The sequence below is a fragment of the Protopterus annectens genome, chromosome 3.part1 (assembly GCF_019279795.1).
Source record: "Protopterus annectens isolate FY-2018-M chromosome 3.part1, PAN1.0, whole genome shotgun sequence".
Lineage (NCBI taxonomy): Eukaryota > Metazoa > Chordata > Ceratodontiformes > Protopteridae > Protopterus > Protopterus annectens.
Genome location: NC_056732.1, coordinates 1633833969 through 1633852602, shown reverse-complemented (window position 1 = coordinate 1633852602; position 18634 = coordinate 1633833969). Strand labels below are relative to the sequence as shown.

Here is an 18634-nt window from a genome sequence, read left to right as displayed (position 1 = left end):
TTTAATTGTACTGCTGATGTTTTCTAATTATGATATTTCTTTTGATTTAAGAGACAAGGTGCTATTTTATTTGTCTTGTATCTCTATTACTAAAGTTTTAGTTACATTTTAATGTAGTGGGTTAAGTGACATCACCTTAACATGTGCATCCGCGGTGGTGCAGCGGTAGCGTTGTTGCCTCACAACAAGAGGTTCTCCCGTTCGATTCTCGGCTGGAGTGCAGAGAGTGCCTTCTGTGTGGAGTCCGCATGTCCTCCCCATTGTTGGGTGGGCGTTCAAAAGACATGCATAATGGGCATGCCTTCATTGAAGGTTGAACTTCGAGCTGGCACCTCAGCGTTCGTGAAAATCTACTGCCAATCATTAGTGGACCGGAGTTCCACTGTGGTGACCCCTAACCGAGAAAAAACGAAAGACAACAACAACAACCTTAACATGTGCATCTGCCATTTCGTGCAAATTACTTTGCATCACTCACTGTACTTAGTATAGTTCAATCATATCTTACTCTGCTGTTTCTGACTCCAGGTGTTTTAATTTTTAGTATAAAATTATACCTTTTCAGTATTCCTTTCTCCTACTATACAGGAAATTGTTAAAAGTGTACACTTTTAAACAAATTCTGCCTTTGCAGAAAGAAAAAAAATATCAAACCAGACTACTGTTTACATTGTATGCCATTTTGCAGGCATACTCTTGGTTAAAATTGTAGACTCATCCAAACAACTGGCTATGTGTATATTCTGATTTCATCACCTCCTTTGTACATATACCTCTCAACTGTCCATAATGTCTGTGAAGTTACATCTAATTTTGACTCAAAATATTATTGTACATCTTAAAGGTGGTCATTTTGAGAAATTGTAACTTATTTAATACCAGTATTTAAATGTGTCCATGACTTCAGGCCTTTCACAAATTGTCTTTTTAGCATGTCCCTAATTTTGCAGGAAAACGTTTGAGGACTATGGCCAGACCCCTGCTCTTCAGTTTTGCTTCTGGTCACTCTAATTACTGTTAGTATGTTGTAACCTCAACCCATTTTGTTATTCTGTATTCTGGATATTGTATTTCTTGGTATAAAATCACAAATGTTCATTTTATATCTCTCAGTATATAGTACTATACCGAAACGTTACATTTAAGAAAAAATATATATCTCTTTGGAATAGTGATAAATTTCAAAGCAGAGCTGGTTATTTTATCCTGTGTCATTCTCATCCTCTTCCAACTGTTCCTGCTGGCTTATGCAGCTTTGGTTATGATCACTCAGATTGCTGTTTTTTTATTCAACTTTAGGCCATTTTGAAATACATTACTCTAGATTATATACATTCTGGTATAAGAGTTTAGCTACTTACAGTCTTTTTCTTACTCTACTGGACAATGGAAAAAGTCTGCTTTTAAAAATAGATTGCATCTTAGATGAAGCAAACATTTTGAAATATTACTTAATTCTACGTTTTTTGCTTAGATTAGGTCTCCATTACATACTCGGAGTTAAAGTGACAGCTTCAACTGGACAGCTGGTTACTTTATTTTAGTTCTGGTGTACGTGTGCTAAAAAAGTTGTTTCTGTTTTTCTATATGTTAGCACTTGTTTATACTTACTATATTTCCTTCTCTTGGTTTACTGCAGATTAATCCTGTGTGTTTCAATTTGACATACAATTTAACTGTTATTTCCTACTGTATGAGCTTAAAGGGGAAATGTACAATTTATAGCTCTATATATGGCTGAGTATAATATCAATTTCTCTTGACTTGATATTTTTTTCCTATTATAGTCCCTTCTCATATTTGATTTTAGTATCTCTGGCCACATGATTTAAATTTTCATGAAACTTCCTGTTTTAATTTTGCTTATGGGACCACAACAGATGTCCTATTTCAGCTTAATACTTTCTTATGTATTTTAATTTGTTTAATGGGGTAGAATATTGATTCATATGTAAATACTAGGTTAGCTGCCTTTGTGGGCCATTTTAAGGCTAGCCAATTTCCCTTGCAAGGGTGATAATCAAACCCTTTACCTTGTGATTGTTAGGTAAGCACCTTAACCATTATAGCAGCTCCAACCCCAAATTCAGGAAGCAGCTCATTCATAGAGTAAGACCTTAATCCTCCACACTACCTTCCAAATAAAACATTGGGTTTGTCAGGGATTTGAACCCAGGACCTCCTCACACCCTAATAAAGAATCATAGACCAAGTCCAACAATCCACAATCCAATTTCAATAAGAAATAATAATAAAATAAAAGAACAAACAAAGCCTAAAATACACAAGTGTGAACAAATGGAATACACAACTGTGAATAACTAGAATACACTGCAAACACATATAGACTACAGTCACTCACATAGTGACAACAAGAAATACACATAATACTTAGAGTTACCACCTGTCCCACTTTGCGAGGGACTTCTTTGGGAAGTTGTGTCCTGACAAAAAATATTAAAAATGGCAAATGTCCTGAGATTGTAGGACATATTTATGTCCTATATTGTACGTAATAGTTGCATAAAACAGTTATTCTGTACCTAAACTACCTAAATGTTATAAGAAACAGAATAAGCAACTAAAATGATACAAGAATAAGCTATTATTTAGGCAAAAAAGTTAAGTTCTATCCTTTGTACTGACCATGGGTATGTGTCGGCCTGTAAAATCTGATGTTTGTACCAAAAATGTCTCACTTTGGCCATTTGAAAAGGTGGCAATCCTAATAATACTTTGACAAAGGGCGCATAGAACTGAAATGATGGAAAGGACGTTACTCAGAAAATAAGGAAACAGTGTATAATGAAGAAGGATGAGAGAGGAGAAGTAAGAGGTTACAGTATCAAAGGATGAAACATATGAAGTAGTAGGCAAAGTTAGAAATGAGGCTAACAGAAATGAGAATCACTTGATATGGCCTGTAACGAGATAGCTGCACTATCTTACATATAGAGCTATACATCCCTTATACAGATAAGCACGGAATGTGAACAGTGTCAGTACTGTGCTCATAGTCACCATAGTTAGGTTACTGGGGGGTGCTAGTCACAAATGTGCATTCTATCATGGACAGGGTAATACTGTTATAAACCACTCTTTGACTCAGAAGATATGAATTAAGCCTGGGTTTAGTTCAGAAGGCAACCTATAAGAATTTTAAGGCTCCTCGACACAATTCCAAAAACCTCTGAAAAACTAATTACAATACTCAGAACATAACAGCAAAGTACAAAACTTGCTGTTACACCTAAAAAGGCTTTCTATGGCAGCCAAGCCCAACCACACACCCCACAACTTATTAATAATAATAGCAAGATTACTTCAGAAAAAGTTTCTCATCTTAAAACTGGCATTGTCAGTTGTATCTTCCCACTGCATTTCAAGTTTATTTTAGTTTTGCATTTTCAGACTATGCTCAAATCAAGTTTAAAAGTTTAAAAGTCTTGGAACCCTTAGATGTATTGTGATGTCTCATAAAAAGAAATTGTTTTAGCCTTTAATCTATAGTTCTGAGGTTAATGTTGCTATCACTTTACCAACCTTTACTTGGATTTGGGTTTTTTTTTTTTTTTTTTTTTTTTTTTTACAAAAGTTAATAAGAAATCTGACAAAATAAAATTGTTGAATGCTTAGACACTGCACATTGTTGGACATAATCTAGCAGAACATAAACAAGAGCTTGTAAATTATATCTAACCACTTATAATCTATGATGATATAATAAAGTAGTGCACTGGGCAAAATGAAGACTAGTTTGAATTACCTCAAATTTATTTAAGTGCTTAGTTCCTCAGAAATATTCTAAAACTGAACTGAGAACAAACTGAATGCAAAAAATAAATATATATATATATAAAATGAGGTGTTACTGAAAGCATGCGGACTACCAAACGACAAAGCCTGTTAATTAGTTATACTATAAATGTAACTCATTCAAGCCTATAGCACCTTTTTTGTGTATTTCCAGTTCACACCCATAGCTTCTTATAGCTTCCAGATCTTTTTTGGGTCTGGCTTCTTTAAACTAGTAACTTATCAGCTAATAATAGGTAGTATTAGTACAGGTAAGGTGTTATTAACAAAACAGTAAGATTGTTAATCTAGGATGTCTTGCAGTAGTGATATTAATCACTGTTTGCACTTATTATTCATATTTTCATTTTGTACAGAGAAAGAGGTTGGCAAAGAAGAAGTGGGATCATCCGAGAGATGAAGAAAGTAAACAGAAGTATAAGGAGATGAGGTGCATGGCAAAGAGAGAGGTGGTGAAGGCTATGGATAAGGCATATGAAGAGTTGTATGAAAGGTTGGACACTAAGGAGGGAGAAAAGGAGCTGTACCGATTGGCTAGACAGAGGGACCGAGCTAGGAAAGATGTGTAGCAGGTAAAGGTGATAAAGGATAATGAGGGAAACATACCCACAAGCGAGGAGAGTGTGTTGAGCATATGGAAAGAGTACTTTGAGGGGTTAATGAATGAAGAGAATGAGAGGGAGAGAAGGTTGGATGATGTGCAGATAGTGAATCATGAAGTGCAGTAGATTAGCAAGGAGGAAGTAAGGAGAGCTGTGAAGAGGATGAAGAATGGAAAGGCTGTTGGTCCAGATGACATACCTGTGGAAGCATGGAGGTGTTTAGGTGAAATGGCAGTGGAGTTTCTAACTAGATTGTTTAATGAAATCTTAGAAAATGAGACAATGCCTGAGGAATGGAGAAGAAGTGTTTTGGTACCGATTTTTAAGAATAAGGATGATGTGCAGAGCTGTAGTAACTACAGAGGGATTAAATTGATCAGTCACAGCATGAAGTTATGGGAAAGAGTAGTGGAAGCTAGGTTAAGAAGGGACGTGATGATTAGTGATTCGCAGTATGGTTTCATGCCGGGAAAGAGCACTACAGATGTGATGTTTGCTCTGAGAGTGTTGATGGAGAAGTACAGAGAAGGTCAGAAGGAGTTGCATAGTGTTTTTGTAGACTTAGGAAATGTCAGTCAGGAGGTGAGCATTGCAGAGCCCAGTGCTTCTGATAGTGGTGAAACAGTGTTGTTTCTTGTAGAGAGGTAGAGGAAAGAAGGAGAATAAGAGTTGAGAGTTCTCTTCTTTCCATTCCAACGTTTGAGTGCATGCATCTCCTCCAGTATTGTAACTGACCATCTTATAAGTGGTGGTCTGTGCAATCATTAGACTGTTAAGATTAGAAGAAGAAGGACTAGAAGTGAAGAAGGGACAATTGTCGGGGTTTTGAGAATTTTATATACCTCAGTGAGTTGTAATTAATTAACAAGGTTATAGTTCAATCCATGTGTTAGGTTTTTGAGGTTGAGTGATGGTCCTGTATGGATAGTTCGTTTTGTCCTTAGCTCTATGATTATGATTATATGATAGGGATCAAGTATGGTTTTGTTAAGATTGGTGAATATTGCATTGCAGATAAGATGAATAAGAATGGATGTGTTCAAAATGTGTTTGCAGTAATGGTGCTTTGGAAGTTTGAAGTTAGGAAGTTTTTAATTTATAGAGTTTATTTTGTTTTTTGTTTACTGTGTTTTGATGGACATTATATTATTTGTCTTATTTCATATAGTTATCAATCCAAATTTCTGGAACTGGGGGTGGGGTTTGAGAAGTTGGTTTTGGATTTTGGATGTTATTTTTTTTGATTGGTTTTTTGAGTTTTTGTTTGAGTTGATTAGTTTTTTTTTTTTTTTTTTAGGATTAACTGTCGCCCTAATAGCCAGTTTTTCAATACCCTGCAATTTTTGGTTTTATTTAATATCTGCTCTGGAGATGTGTATCCTAGTGGTAGTCATCCGCATCATGAAATAGTGAATACAGGTGGCCTCGGGTATGGGAGGTGGAGGTTAATGAATAATAGTTAAGATCTCCAAATGGACCCTTGAGGGGACCTGACCATAATGGGTAGTAAAGTGGAGAGAGACTGTGCCACAGTACTCTGCTGTTTGCTGTCTGAGAGGTAGTAGGGCTTTGAACCAGTCTAGTGAGAAGTTATCCAGTTTTAAGGTTTTAAGGGAGGATTGATGGTTGATGGTTGACCATATCAAAATGCTTTTTGAGCCTAGAGAAAATTTAGAGAGGTCACTCGTGTCGAATTATATGAGTAGTTTATTGTGTCAGTGAAGTATAGAAGGTTGTGTTGCTGGTGAAACCATGCTGAGTTGATGGTAGGTTGTTGGGGTCAAAATATGGATAGTATAGTAGTGAAATGTTGTTTTGGAATACTATCTTAACATTTGGGAGACAATGTTCTTATTGGGCCTTTAGTATATGGGCATTTATGGGACTGTGATCTTATGGGTGTGGGATTACCATGATGCTAGAGAAAGCATATGACAGGGTGCCTAGAGAGGAGTTGTCAGAGACGTATGTAAGAGTGGTGCAGGATATGTACGAGGGTAGTGTGACAGCACTGAGGTCTGTGGTGGGAGTGACGGATGTGTTTAAGGTGGAGGTGGGATTACATCAAGGATCAGCTCTGAGCCCTTTCTTATTTGCAATGGTGATGGACAGGTTGACAGACGAGTTCAGACAGGAGTCCCCGTGCACTATGATGTTTGCAGACGACATTGTGATCTGTAGTGAGAGTAGGGAACAGGTGGAGATGACCCTGGAGAGATGGAGATTTGCTCTAGAGAGAAGAGGAATGAAGGTCAGCAGGACTAAGACAGAGTATATGTGTGTGTGAATGAGAGGGAGGATAGAGGAATGGTGAGGATGCAAGGAGTAGAGATGGCGAAGGTGAATGAGTTTAAATACTTGGGATCACCAGTTCAGAGTAATGGTGAGTGTGGAAGAGAGGTGAAGAAGAGAGTACAGGCAGGAAGGAGTGGGTGGAGAAGAGTGTCAGGAGTGATTTGTGACAGACGAGTACCAGTAAGAGTGAAAGGGAAGGTTTACAAGAGGTAGTGAGACCAGCTATGTTATATGGGTTGCAGACTGTGGCACTGACAAAAAGGCAGGAGTTTGAGCTGGATGTGGCAAAGTTAAAGATGTTAAGATTTGCACTGGGTGTGACAAGGGTGGACAGGATTAGAAATAAGTATATTAGCGGGTCAGCCCAGGTTGGAAGGTTTGGAGACAAAGCCAGAGAGGCAAGATTATATTGGTTTGGACATGTGCTGAGGAGGGATGCTGAGTATATTGCGAAAAAGTTGCTAAGGATGAAGCTACCAGGTAAAGTACAGTTGTGTACACTTACCATAAATGTAGATGTTCGAGTGTATTCACTGTTGCAGTCATTACACTTGGGTTATCCTGCTGGCAGGCTACCCTCAGTCGGCCTGAATTCCAAAGTCTAGGTCCGGCGTCAGTTGCTGTCACCTCTTCCCTGATGTCAGTGCACCAGGGGTATAAATGATGCAGCAGACGCCATTTTCTTCAGTTTTTCTTGCCCCAGATGTCAGGTGCCCCCAAAAGGGAAGGCTAAAAATATGCCAATAAGACATGCCTGAACCAAAATATATTATACCTTCATCTAAGAGTAAATACACCACATAGGCTGTATAGATTAGAGAAGTGCAGCTAAGTTCCAGCAAAAAGAGATGGGGGATGGTGGGTGGGAAACCTGGAGTCCAACAGTGAATACACTCGAACATCTACATTTATGGTAAGTGTACACAACTGTACTATGTTCTTCGTGTTTCACTGTTACAGTCATTACACTTGGGTTGAATCCCAAAGCTATGGTTGGGAGGCTGGAGCTAAACAGCATTAGGAGCGGCTATGAGGCCCTGCAGAACTGCAGTGGCAAAGCCTGCCCTAGATTTAGAGTAGAGTGGTAAATGATAGTGCTTTGTAAAGGTGTGCACTGAACTCCAGGTAGCAGCCTCTAAAATGTCTTTGGTTGGTACTCCCCTGAGGAAGGTTGCTGCTCTGGTTGAATGTGGCCTAATGCCCTTAGGCACTGGCTTGCCATGTTGTGAATAGCAGAAATGAATGCAGTGGCCTATCCACTTTGAAATAGTCTGCTTTGAGATAGCCTTTCCTTGTGATCCTGCAGCATATGCAACTAGTAGTTGCTCAGTCTTTCTGAAAGCTTTGGTTCTGTTCAGGTAGAAGCGTAGCTGTCCGTGTATGTCCAAAGAATGCAGAATTCTCTCCCCCTTATTCTGTGGGTTTGGATAAAAAGTAGGCAGATGAATAGTTTCGTTAAGGGCCACACTGGGCACTACCTTAGGCATAAATGTCGGGTTTGTCCTCAGAGAAACACTGTCTGGATAAAAAATGATAAAAGGTTCCACAGCCATGAGTGCCTGTAGCTCTGAGACTCATCTTGCAGAAGTTATTGCTAGGAGCAGAGCTGTTTTCCAAGATAAAAACTTTATATCAGCTGTAGCGGCTGGCTCAAAAGGGGGCAGAGTGAGTTTTTCCAAAACATAATTGAGGTCGCATGCAGGTATTGGTGATCTCCTTGGAGGGCTCCTCTGAGGTATTGCCTTAACAAAGGATGAGAAAAGATTGGTGGCTCTGTATTGTAATGAGCCGAAATGGCAGAGGCATGAATTTTAATTGATGAAAAAGAAAGGCCTTTGTCCAGTATCTCAGTTAAGTATTGTAAAATCTGAGGAATATTTGGTTCTGCTGTGTCAATTCCTTGTGCCTGGTTCCAGGCACAGAATCTATTCCATTTTCCAGCATGAGATTTTCTAGTACTAGGCCTCCTGGCCTCCAAAATAACATCCATCACCGCTTTAGTGAGAGGTGTGTTTTGTATGACTACATTATCCATCACGCTGCCAGATTTAACGTCTTGAGTTGGCTGTGCTGGATCTGATTGTTTTGTTGGGACAGTAGGTGAGGTATTTGAGGTAAGGTCCAGGCTGGGCATTGAGACAAGTTCCTTAGGATTGGATACCAGTACTGGCGGGGCCAGCCTGTGGCAATCAGTATCATTTTTGGCTTCTCTTGTCTGACCTTTAGGAGTACCTTGGGAAGGACAAGCAGTGGGGGAAAGGCATATACTGTTAAGTTTTTCCAGCTGAAAGATAGGGCATCCACTTTCCATGCTTGTCTGTGATAAGTCCTTGTGCAGAATCTCTTTAGTTGGCAGTTGTGAGGAGAGGCAAATAGGTCTATGTCCGGACATCCCCATTTCCTTGTTATCATGTTGAAGACTTGTGGACCCAATTTCCACTCGTGGGGATCCATGAGGTTTCTGCTTAGTTTGTCTGCCAGAGTATTTATCTTTCCTGGCAGGAATTGTGCCTGCAGATGTACTTGGTAAGTCAGTGCTGTGTCCCACAAAGTCATGGCTAGTCTGCAGAGGGGGTAAGAATGAGTGCCTCCCTGCTTTATCAGTAGTTGTCCCGGATGAAGTAGGTCCTTGAGGGCTGTCAGTGCATTCTGAACAGCTAGCATCTCTTTTTGATTGATATGTAGATGCATTTGGTTGGCGGACCATGTGCCTTGAATACATCTTCCTGCCATATGTGCCCCCCAGGCATAATCTGATGCATCTGTTGTCAATGTCTTCCTGGCTAGGGGTAAGGTGAATGGCTGTCCCTTGTTCTGGTGACAGGCCTTCGCCCACCATCGAAACTCCTGTTGCAGGCAGGGAATGAGAGTAATTATTGTTTCCAGGCTGTGGCAATGCTGAGTCCAAACACTTTTTAGGTACCATTGAAGTTTCCTCATATACAGTCTTGCACATGGAATTAGTAGAATGCAGGATGTCATAAAGCCCAAAGCCTGCAGAATTTTTCTTGCAGATAACTGGGCCTTTGTTGCCAACAGTTTGAAATAGGTAGTCATTTGCCTTTGTTTGTCTGGCGTGAGATAAGCCATCTGGGCAGTTGTATTTAAGCTTGCACCCAGGAATATTATCTCTTGAGAGGGTACCAGTTTTGATTTCTGCTCGTTGACTGTGTACCCTAGGCATGGTAGTAACCTCTTTACAAATGCTAGATGCTGTAGTAGAATGTCCTTGTTCTCTGCTTGTATGAGGCAGTCGTCCAAGTAAGGATATATTTGTATTCCTCTTTGTCTGCAGAATGGAATTATTGGTGCCAGGCACTTTGTGAAGACCCTGGGCGCAGTAGATAAGCCAAAGGGCAGTGCAGAGAATTGGTAGTGCATTGAGCCAGCTTTGAATCTGAGGTATCTTCTGCATGCTTGTCTGATTGGGACATGCAGGTATGCCTCTTTTAGGTCTAATATCACAAGCCAAGCCTTCTTGCCCAGCATGGGCAGAAGCTGCTGTAAGGTCAACATTTTGAATTTTGGTATATCCAGATATGTGTTTAGAATAGATAGGTCCAGTATTGGTCTCCAGGCTTTGTCCTTTCTGGGTACCAAGAACAGTCTTGAATAAAATCCTTCTCCCTGCTCTTTTTCTGGTACTTGTGGAATGGCCCTCATGTCCATGTGGGATGAGACTTGTTTTTGTGCCTCTGCCCATTGGTTTTTTGGTAGGTCTGGCCAACCGCTTGCCCTTGGCAGAGTACGAAAGTGAAACTTGTAGCCCTGTGAGACTATGTCTAAGACCCATTTGTCCTGGGTTATTATGTGCCAATTTTGAGAAAAAAAGTGCTAGTTTTTCCCCTAAAGGTGCTGCCAGAAGATAAGTGATTGGCGCAGGCAGGGGAAAGTCATTGGGACTGTTTCCTGTAAGGCTGTGATTTGTCTTCTCCACTTTTGGAGGTAGAAGCACCCCATTGTTTAGACCTGTATGAACCTTGGGGCTGGGATCTGCCTCTTGGGTGTCTGTATCTGCCCCTTTGTGGTCTGTCTGACACTGGAAAGGACCAATTCTTTGTAAGCCAGTGTCTGCTAAATCTTGGAGGCTGTACCTGTAAGAAATCCTTGACTGTTTGCATAAATTTAGCTTTGTCCTCCATTTTCTTTAACGCCTCTTCTGCTTTAACACCAAACAAAGTATCATGCTGTAATGGAGCATCTAATAATTTTGCTTTAACATGATCTGGTAAATTTTGTTCCTTTAACCAAGCATGCCTCCTAATGACAGAACCCGTGACAGCGGCCCTGCAGGAGGCCTCCAAAGAATCAAAACCACATTGCAAAGTATATTTTCCAACTTGCTCAGCTGCATGCAATAAATCCTGCATTTCTTTGTTTTCTGCACCTTCAAAATTTATCAACATTTTCTGTTTAAGCAGTGTCATGATATATTGCTGATATCTGAGCATATTAAACTGACAATTTAAAGCCCTTATAGCCAAGGTAACAGAGGTGTAAATCTTCTTTCCCCATCTGTCTAATGCCCTAAAATCCCTGTTGGAGGGAGTAGGGTTTTTTGCAGTGGATGCCTTGACCCTTTTGGACCCTGAGAAATAGTTTCTGGGTCAGCAGCAGGGTTTTTGAAAATGAATTTATGAGAGTATCTGTCCGGCTTAACAGGAGCTGGAGGTAAGGAGTCAGGGGTCAGACTGGACTCTGAAAATACATCATCTACAATGTCTAACACAGGCAGAATAGCTAGGGGTCTGTGTTGTGGGAGTAAAAGGAAGTCCCTGAGCCTTTTCTTAGATTCAGAATAATCTTGGCTCTCCCAGTGGAAATGTTCCCTCATGGTATGCAAGGTTTCCCCAAAAGAGTAATCCTCAGGAGGAGAGGCTGAAGGGATAGATTCTTCAGCATCAGAATCCTCATAGGGAGGAAGAGAGTATTCCTGATCAGAAGAGGAATCTGAAGAAATGGAAACCTGATCTGAAGATTCATATTCTGTCTCTTGCCTAGGCCTCTTATCAGGAGGGGGATGGGAACCCCTGATCAAAGTAATTAAATCTTCGGCCATTTTGAGCATCTGTTTTTTGGGCATGGAGGCCTGACCATGAGGCTGTTGTACTTGTTTCTTTGTCTTTAAAGATGCTTTAGTCTTTGCCTTTGTAGCTGGAGTCACTTTAATGTACAATTGAGTAGGTCTGAAAATGCCCTCAGAAGCCGATGCCTGTTCAGCGGCTCCGGACCCATCTGAGAGAATAGTTTCCAAAGATCCAATACCTTGAGCTTCCAGTGGCCTAGGTGACTCCACGTGGGAGTCTATAGTGGCCTGCAAGTCCAAAGTAGCGGGCGTCAGGGGCTACAAAAGCGCCTCACTGTGAGCCGGCGAACCGGCGACTGGCTTAGAAGATGCCTCGTTGTCGGTTTTAGACCTCCGATGGCTGTCCTTTTCTTTTTCTTTGCGTTTCTTGTGAATTGCATTAGTCGGTTGGCTATCCAAAGGCATCGTGTAATTAAAATCTTCTGCCAAAATAGTTAAATGCAAAATCGTACTGGAGCTTTATAGTGCGCTGGTTAAATCTAGCACAAAACCGACAACAAGCAATGTCGTGATCAGGGCCTAGGCAAGGAATACAATAAGAATGAAAATCCTTATGAGGTATTTGCTTCTCACAAAAAATACAGTTATTAACTTTTTCTGACATCAGTCTGGAGCAAGAAAAAAGTTTTCCCCAACGGACTTTGGATCTGAAATTCGAACATGAAAATCTCAGGAGTCGGCTGACCGGCACTTGCGAACTGCTTCTGCTTCGGGCACCGTGTGGCAAGAAAGACTGAAGAAAATGGTGTCGGCTGCATCTTTTATACCCCTGGTGCACTGACGTCAGGGAAGAGGCGACAGCAACTGACGCCAGACCTAGACTTTGGAATTCAGGCCGACTGACGGTAGCCTGCCAGCAGGATAACCCAAGTGTAATGACTGCAACAGTGAAACACGAAAACATCAGGAAAAGAGGAAGGCCTAAGATAAGGTTTATGGATGTGGTGAGAGAGGATATGCAGGTGGTTGGTGTGACAGAGCAAGATGCAGAGGACAGGAAGAAATGGAAACAGATGATCCCCTTGTGGTGACCCCTAATGGGAACAGCCGAAAGAAGATGATGATGATTTTCATAACTGAGGGATCTGTATGCTATTGAGATGGGAGACAGGAAAATGTATTTTTATTGTTCATCAATAGCACACTATACAGGAGATGTTGACAGATGTTTGTTAGTAATTATGAAAATATGCAATACTATTATATGTACTTAATATTTTAAAAATATGTGACTTACAAACTATTGTATGGTATCAAGTGAAACCATAGATGTTGTTGAAGAAAACTGTATTTGATATATGCCCTGTAAATTGCATATCTTAAGAAATATTCACTGTTATTTATATTGCTAATTATACAATTAATCATATGTTTTTATATTTCTGCAAACAGTTCAATATACATGCACTTAAAGATAAATGTCTTGCTGTCATGCGAAAGCTTACGTCTGCTTAACCAAACTGTTCTAGCAATATGTCTGGATTGTACAGTTTCCAAGATAAAATTTGTTTGTGAAAGTTTAGTAAAACATATAATCCTTGGTTTCTGTGAATTATTAACATGTGACAGCATTTATGCATATACTATGAATGCATTGACTATTATCACTGTAAAGAATACATCTAACTGATAACATAGCTATTTGTATGATTGTAATAGCTTTTATCATTCAAAAATTATTTACATTTGTTTAGGTATGCTTTTTGAGTTTTCAGAAAATGTTTTTATAATACAAGGATGTGTGTCAGCTGATAGAGGTGTGATATTCCCTAAAACATGCAAGTTATTTGAAACTGCTCAATTAACGAATGAACAGAGATTCCATAAGTCAGATTACCGCTTGTCAGAATTATGCAGCCCTTTCCAAAAATCACTGCAGGATTCATATCAGCAAGCAGAAAACACAAATTAAAATATGCACACACACACTAGTTGAATCAAAAATAAAGGAAGATATTAAACAGAAAAAGTGACAGAACAAAACAGATGTTTAGGAGAGGTCTGTACTTCCCATGGGGGCCCACAACTCCTCAGTCATACAACTGTGAAGAAAGGAAAAAGAAACTTAAAAAAATGTCTTTGAAACACATTTGTATCACTTTGCAGTAAGAAAGATAAACATTATATAGAAAAATCAAGAAGGAAATAACAAACTTAAGTGTTTTGCCAATATTCATACCAGTATCACTGTATTAACAAGTGCAAGTGATACATTTCCCCTTGTTAGTCCTTATATGTTGGGCCATATTTTAATCAAAAGATATTTAGACTTTTTATTAAAGTATGTCCCAAAAATATATATAGGGGTATCCCTTGGAGACATCACCACATGGATAGTGAGGGATGGGTCCGTACACTTTAATGGGGCATACCTGCACATGCACTAAAGTCTATAGATGCACCTCTATGCTATCTCTGCACCAGACCTCTAAACTGTCCCTATTTGAAGGAATGGTCCTATTTTCAGACCCAATTTACCCTGCACATGATGTTCCTATTTTTGTAGGCATGTCCCTGTTTTCAGGCTTCATTTGTCCCTTCACACAATTTTCTGAATCCCCCAGAAGACTTTTAAAGTTGTCTAGTACACAGAAAAACACACTATATGATCAATGTACTAATGGCACCAATAACTTAAAGAAAGAGGACATACATCTCATTACAGTACAGTTAAAGTCTACAGATTGTGCACTGTCTCTTTGCAATGTGCTTATATTTTTCCATCATTGTCACTCTTTTTTAAGCATGTGCTTCTAAGTAGTATCCCACATTCCTACAGAAAATAGGAAAAGTTTTCTGCTGTTTGGTATTCAAATATTATGCTAATTAGAAGTCCAGATTGCTGGCTAGATGATCCTACTTTTCAAAGGCCTTTGAACCTATTCTCAGTGTCAGCAAGTTGAGAGATATGCTCTGCCATGAAGTCACTGAGTGCAAAGATTACCTTAAAAAGTACAGTTGTGTACACTTACCATAAATGTAGATGTTAAGAGTGTATTCACTGTTGCAGTCATTACATTTGGGTTATCTGCTTGCAGGTAGCCCTCAGTCGGCCTGATTAACAAAGTCTTGGGTCCTGCATCGGTTGCTGTCCCTTCTTCATTAACGTCAGGTCGCCAGGGGTATAAAACATGCAGCCAACGCCATTACGTCAGTTTTTCTTGCCCCAGATGTCAGGTGCCCCCCTAATGGGAAGCAATTAAATACAAATATATACCAAGCAAATACACCAAAAAGGCTTTTAAGCATAGTAAAGGAAAGTAGAGGTATAGCCAAAAGAAGTTAGGGGGCTGGAGGGAGGGTAACCAGGACTGCAACAGTGAATACACTCAAACATCTACATTTATGGTAAGTGTACATAACTGTACTATGTTCTTCGTCTTTCACTGTTGCAGTCATTACATTTGGGTAGATTCCCAAAACTATGGTTGGGAGGAGGAATTTAGATAGCATTAGGGCCAGCTATAAGGCCCTGCAAGACTGTAGTGAGAAAGCCAGCTTTGGATATAGAGAAAATTGGCAAATGATAATGCTTGGTGAAAGTATGTACAGAACTCCAGGTAGCAGCTTCTAGGATGTCCCTGGTAGGGACGCCTCTGAGAAAGGCTGTAGAGGTAGATGCAGCCCTGGTGGAGTGAGGTTTGATCCCCTGGGGGATAGGTTTTCCATGGTGCTTATAGCAGAAATGAATGCAATGGCTTCTCCATTTAGAAATGGTTTGCTTTGAAATAGCCTTCCCCTCTGCCCCTGCAGCAAATGCCACCAACAGTTGTTCTGATTTCCTTTGAGGTTTAGTCCTGTCCAAGTAGAATCTAAGTTGTCTGTGCACATCTAAGGAATGCAGTATCCATTCCCCTTTATTCTGTGGATTGGGAAAGAAGGTTGGCAAATGAATGGACTGATTAAGAGCCACACTGGATACCACCTTGGGTATGATGGATAGATTGGTTTTGAGGGACACCCTGTCCGCATGAAAGATGATGAAAGGCTCCACTGCCATAAGGGCCTGTAATTCACATACCCTTCTAGCTGAAGTGATTGCTAAAAGGAAAGCTGTTTTCCAAGAAAGAAATTTTAAGTCTGCAGTAGCAGCTGGCTGAAAAGGAGGTAGAGTGAGTTTCTCCAAGACAAAGTTAAGGTCCCAGGCTGGGGTTGGAGCTCTCCTGGGCGGTCTCAAATTTTTGGCCCCTCTGAGGAATTGCTTGAGCAGTGGATGAGAGAAGAGGGGAGGTTCTGTGTTATAATGAGCTGAAATGGCTGAGGCATGGATTTTAATGGAGGAAAAAGACAGGCCCTTGTGAACATCTCAGTTAAGTATTATAAAATCTGAGGTAAATTGGGCGCTGCTGTGCTCATCCCTTGAGACTGGTTCCAGGCACAGAATCTTTTCCATTTTTCAGCATAAGATTTTCTAGTACTAGGCCTCCTAGCCTCTAAAATGATATCCATCACATGTTTGCGGAGGGATGGTAAAGGAGAGATTAAGTAATTAGCCAGGCTGCAAGGTTCAGTGTTAGAAGCTGAGGGAGCAGAATCTGGTTCTCCTGCTGAGACAGCAGGGAAGGAGTCTGAGGCAGGTGCCATGGAGATAACCATGACACACTGCACTGGAGGGGGTACCAGTGTTGACACGGCCAGTCTGGAGCAATCAAAATCATCCTTGGTTTGTCCTGTTTGATTTTTAGTAGTACTTTGGAGAGCAGAGGCAGAGGGGAGAAGGCATAGACTGATAGGTTTTTCCAGCTGAAGGACAGAGCATCCACTTTCCAGGCTTGTTTGTGGGGAGTACTTGTGCAAACTTTGTCCAATTAGTAGTTCTGGGGAGAGGCAAACAGGTCTATATCTGGTCAACATGTTGAAAATCCTCGGTTCCAGTTTCCACTCGTGTGGGTTCATGAAGTTTCTGCTTAGTCCGTCTGCCAGTGTATTTAATTTTCCTGGCAGGAATTCAGCTTGTAGGTGCACTTGGTAGCTCAAGGCTGTGTTCCACAATGCCATGGCTAATCTGCAGAGGGGGTAAGAATGTGTACTCCCCTGCTTGTTTATGTACCACATAACAGTGGTGTTGTCCATCTTTACCATTAGTTGTCCTGGAAGAATGTAGTCCTTGAAGGCTGTCAGAGCATTCTGTACAGCTAACATTTCTTTTTGTTTGATATGCAGGTGCATTTGACTTGGGTTCCATTTGCCCTGAATGCACTTCCCTGCCAGGTGAACCCCCCATGCATAGTCTGATGTGTCTGTTGTTAGAGTTTGGGTGGCAGGGGGTGATGTGAAAGGTAGTCCATTGTTTGGTGGCAGACCTCTGCCCACCAAAGGAACTCTAGGCGTAGGCAAGGTATGATAGGAATCATTGTTTCTAGGTCTTGAGGATGTTGACACCATAAGCTTTTTAGATACCACTGTAGTTTCCTCATATGCAGTCGTGCATATGGAATTAGAAGAATGCAGGAGGCCATGAACCCCAAGGCTTGCAGTACTTGTCTTGCAGATAGCAGGGTTTTTGTGGCCACTTGTTTGAAGTAGGTTGTCAAATTAATTTGTTTCTCTGGCGTGAGGTAAGCCATCTGGGAAGTTGTATTCAAGCTTGCTCCCAGGAATATAATTTGTTGACAGGGTACCAGGTGGGATTTCTTTTCATCTATGGTGTACCCCAGACAAGTTAGAACCCTTTGTACAAAGGCCAGATGATTCAAAAGTATGTCCTGGCTTTCTGCCTGAATTAGACAATCATCCAGGTATGGGCATATTTGAATGTTTCTTTGCCTGCAAAATGCGATAACTGGAGCTAGGCACATTGTGAATACCCTGGGCACAGTAGATAAGCCAAAGGGCAGTGCAGAGAACTGATAGTGTGTGTAGCCAGCTTTGAAGCATAGGTATCTTCTGCAAGATTCCCTGATTGGGATATGCAGGTATGCTTCTTTTAAATCTAGTATTGCAAACCAGGCATCTTTGCCTAGCATAGCAAGTCATTGGTGAAGAGTCAGCATCTTGAATTTTGGAATCTCCAAAAAGGTGTTTAGAGTAGACAGGTCCAGGATAGGACACCATGAATTGTCTTTTCTGGGTATGAGGAAAAGTCTCGAGTAGAAACCTTGTCCGTTTTCCTCTTCAGGTTGTTGTGTCTTTCGGCTTTTCCCGGTTAGGGGTCGCCACAGCGGAACTCCGGTCCACTAATGACTGGCAGTGAATAGCCCCCATGCTTAAGAGAGAAAGTACTTGTTGTTGGGCCTCTGCCCACTGATTTGGGGATAAGTCCGGCCACCCACTTGGTGTTAGCAACGTGTGGAAGTGAAATCTGTATCCCTGCGACACTATATTTAAAACCCATTTGTCCTGGGTAATGAGTTCCCAATTCTTTGCATGAAGAGCAATCTTCCCCCCCAAAGGGGCAGTCAGTTGATAAGTGCTTGGAAATTTTAAAAGGAAGTCATTGAGACAGTTTACCATGGGGGGAGTCTTATTATTCCCAGATTTGGAAGTGGAGGCCCCCCACTGCTTAGTTCTGTGTGTCCCCTGGGACTGAAACTTGGGGGTTTTGCTGTGTCTGGGTTTGGCTTGAGAAGACCTGGAAGGGGCTGGAAAGGACCAATTCTTAGAGGGCCAGTGCCTACTAAATCTAGGAGGCTGAACTTGTAAAACATCTTTAACTGTTTGCATAGATTTAGCTTTATCTTCCATCTTTTTAAGAACTTCCTCAGCCTTGTTACCAAACAGGCGGTCCTGATTTATAGGAGCATCCAACGATTTAGCTTTAACATGATCAGGCAAAAATTGCTCCTTAAGCCAAGCATGCCTTCTGAGCACAGACCCAGTAACAGCAGCCCTGCAA

At 40.9% G+C, this 18634-nt stretch overlaps 1 protein-coding gene across 1 annotated transcript in view; it reads right to left on the bottom strand.

Annotated features, from left to right (window-relative positions):
• CDK14 (cyclin dependent kinase 14) overlaps nt 1–18634 on the bottom strand; it is a 3129234-nt gene that overhangs the window by 2728016 nt on the left and 382584 nt on the right. The gene's annotated exons all lie outside the window — the stretch shown is intronic.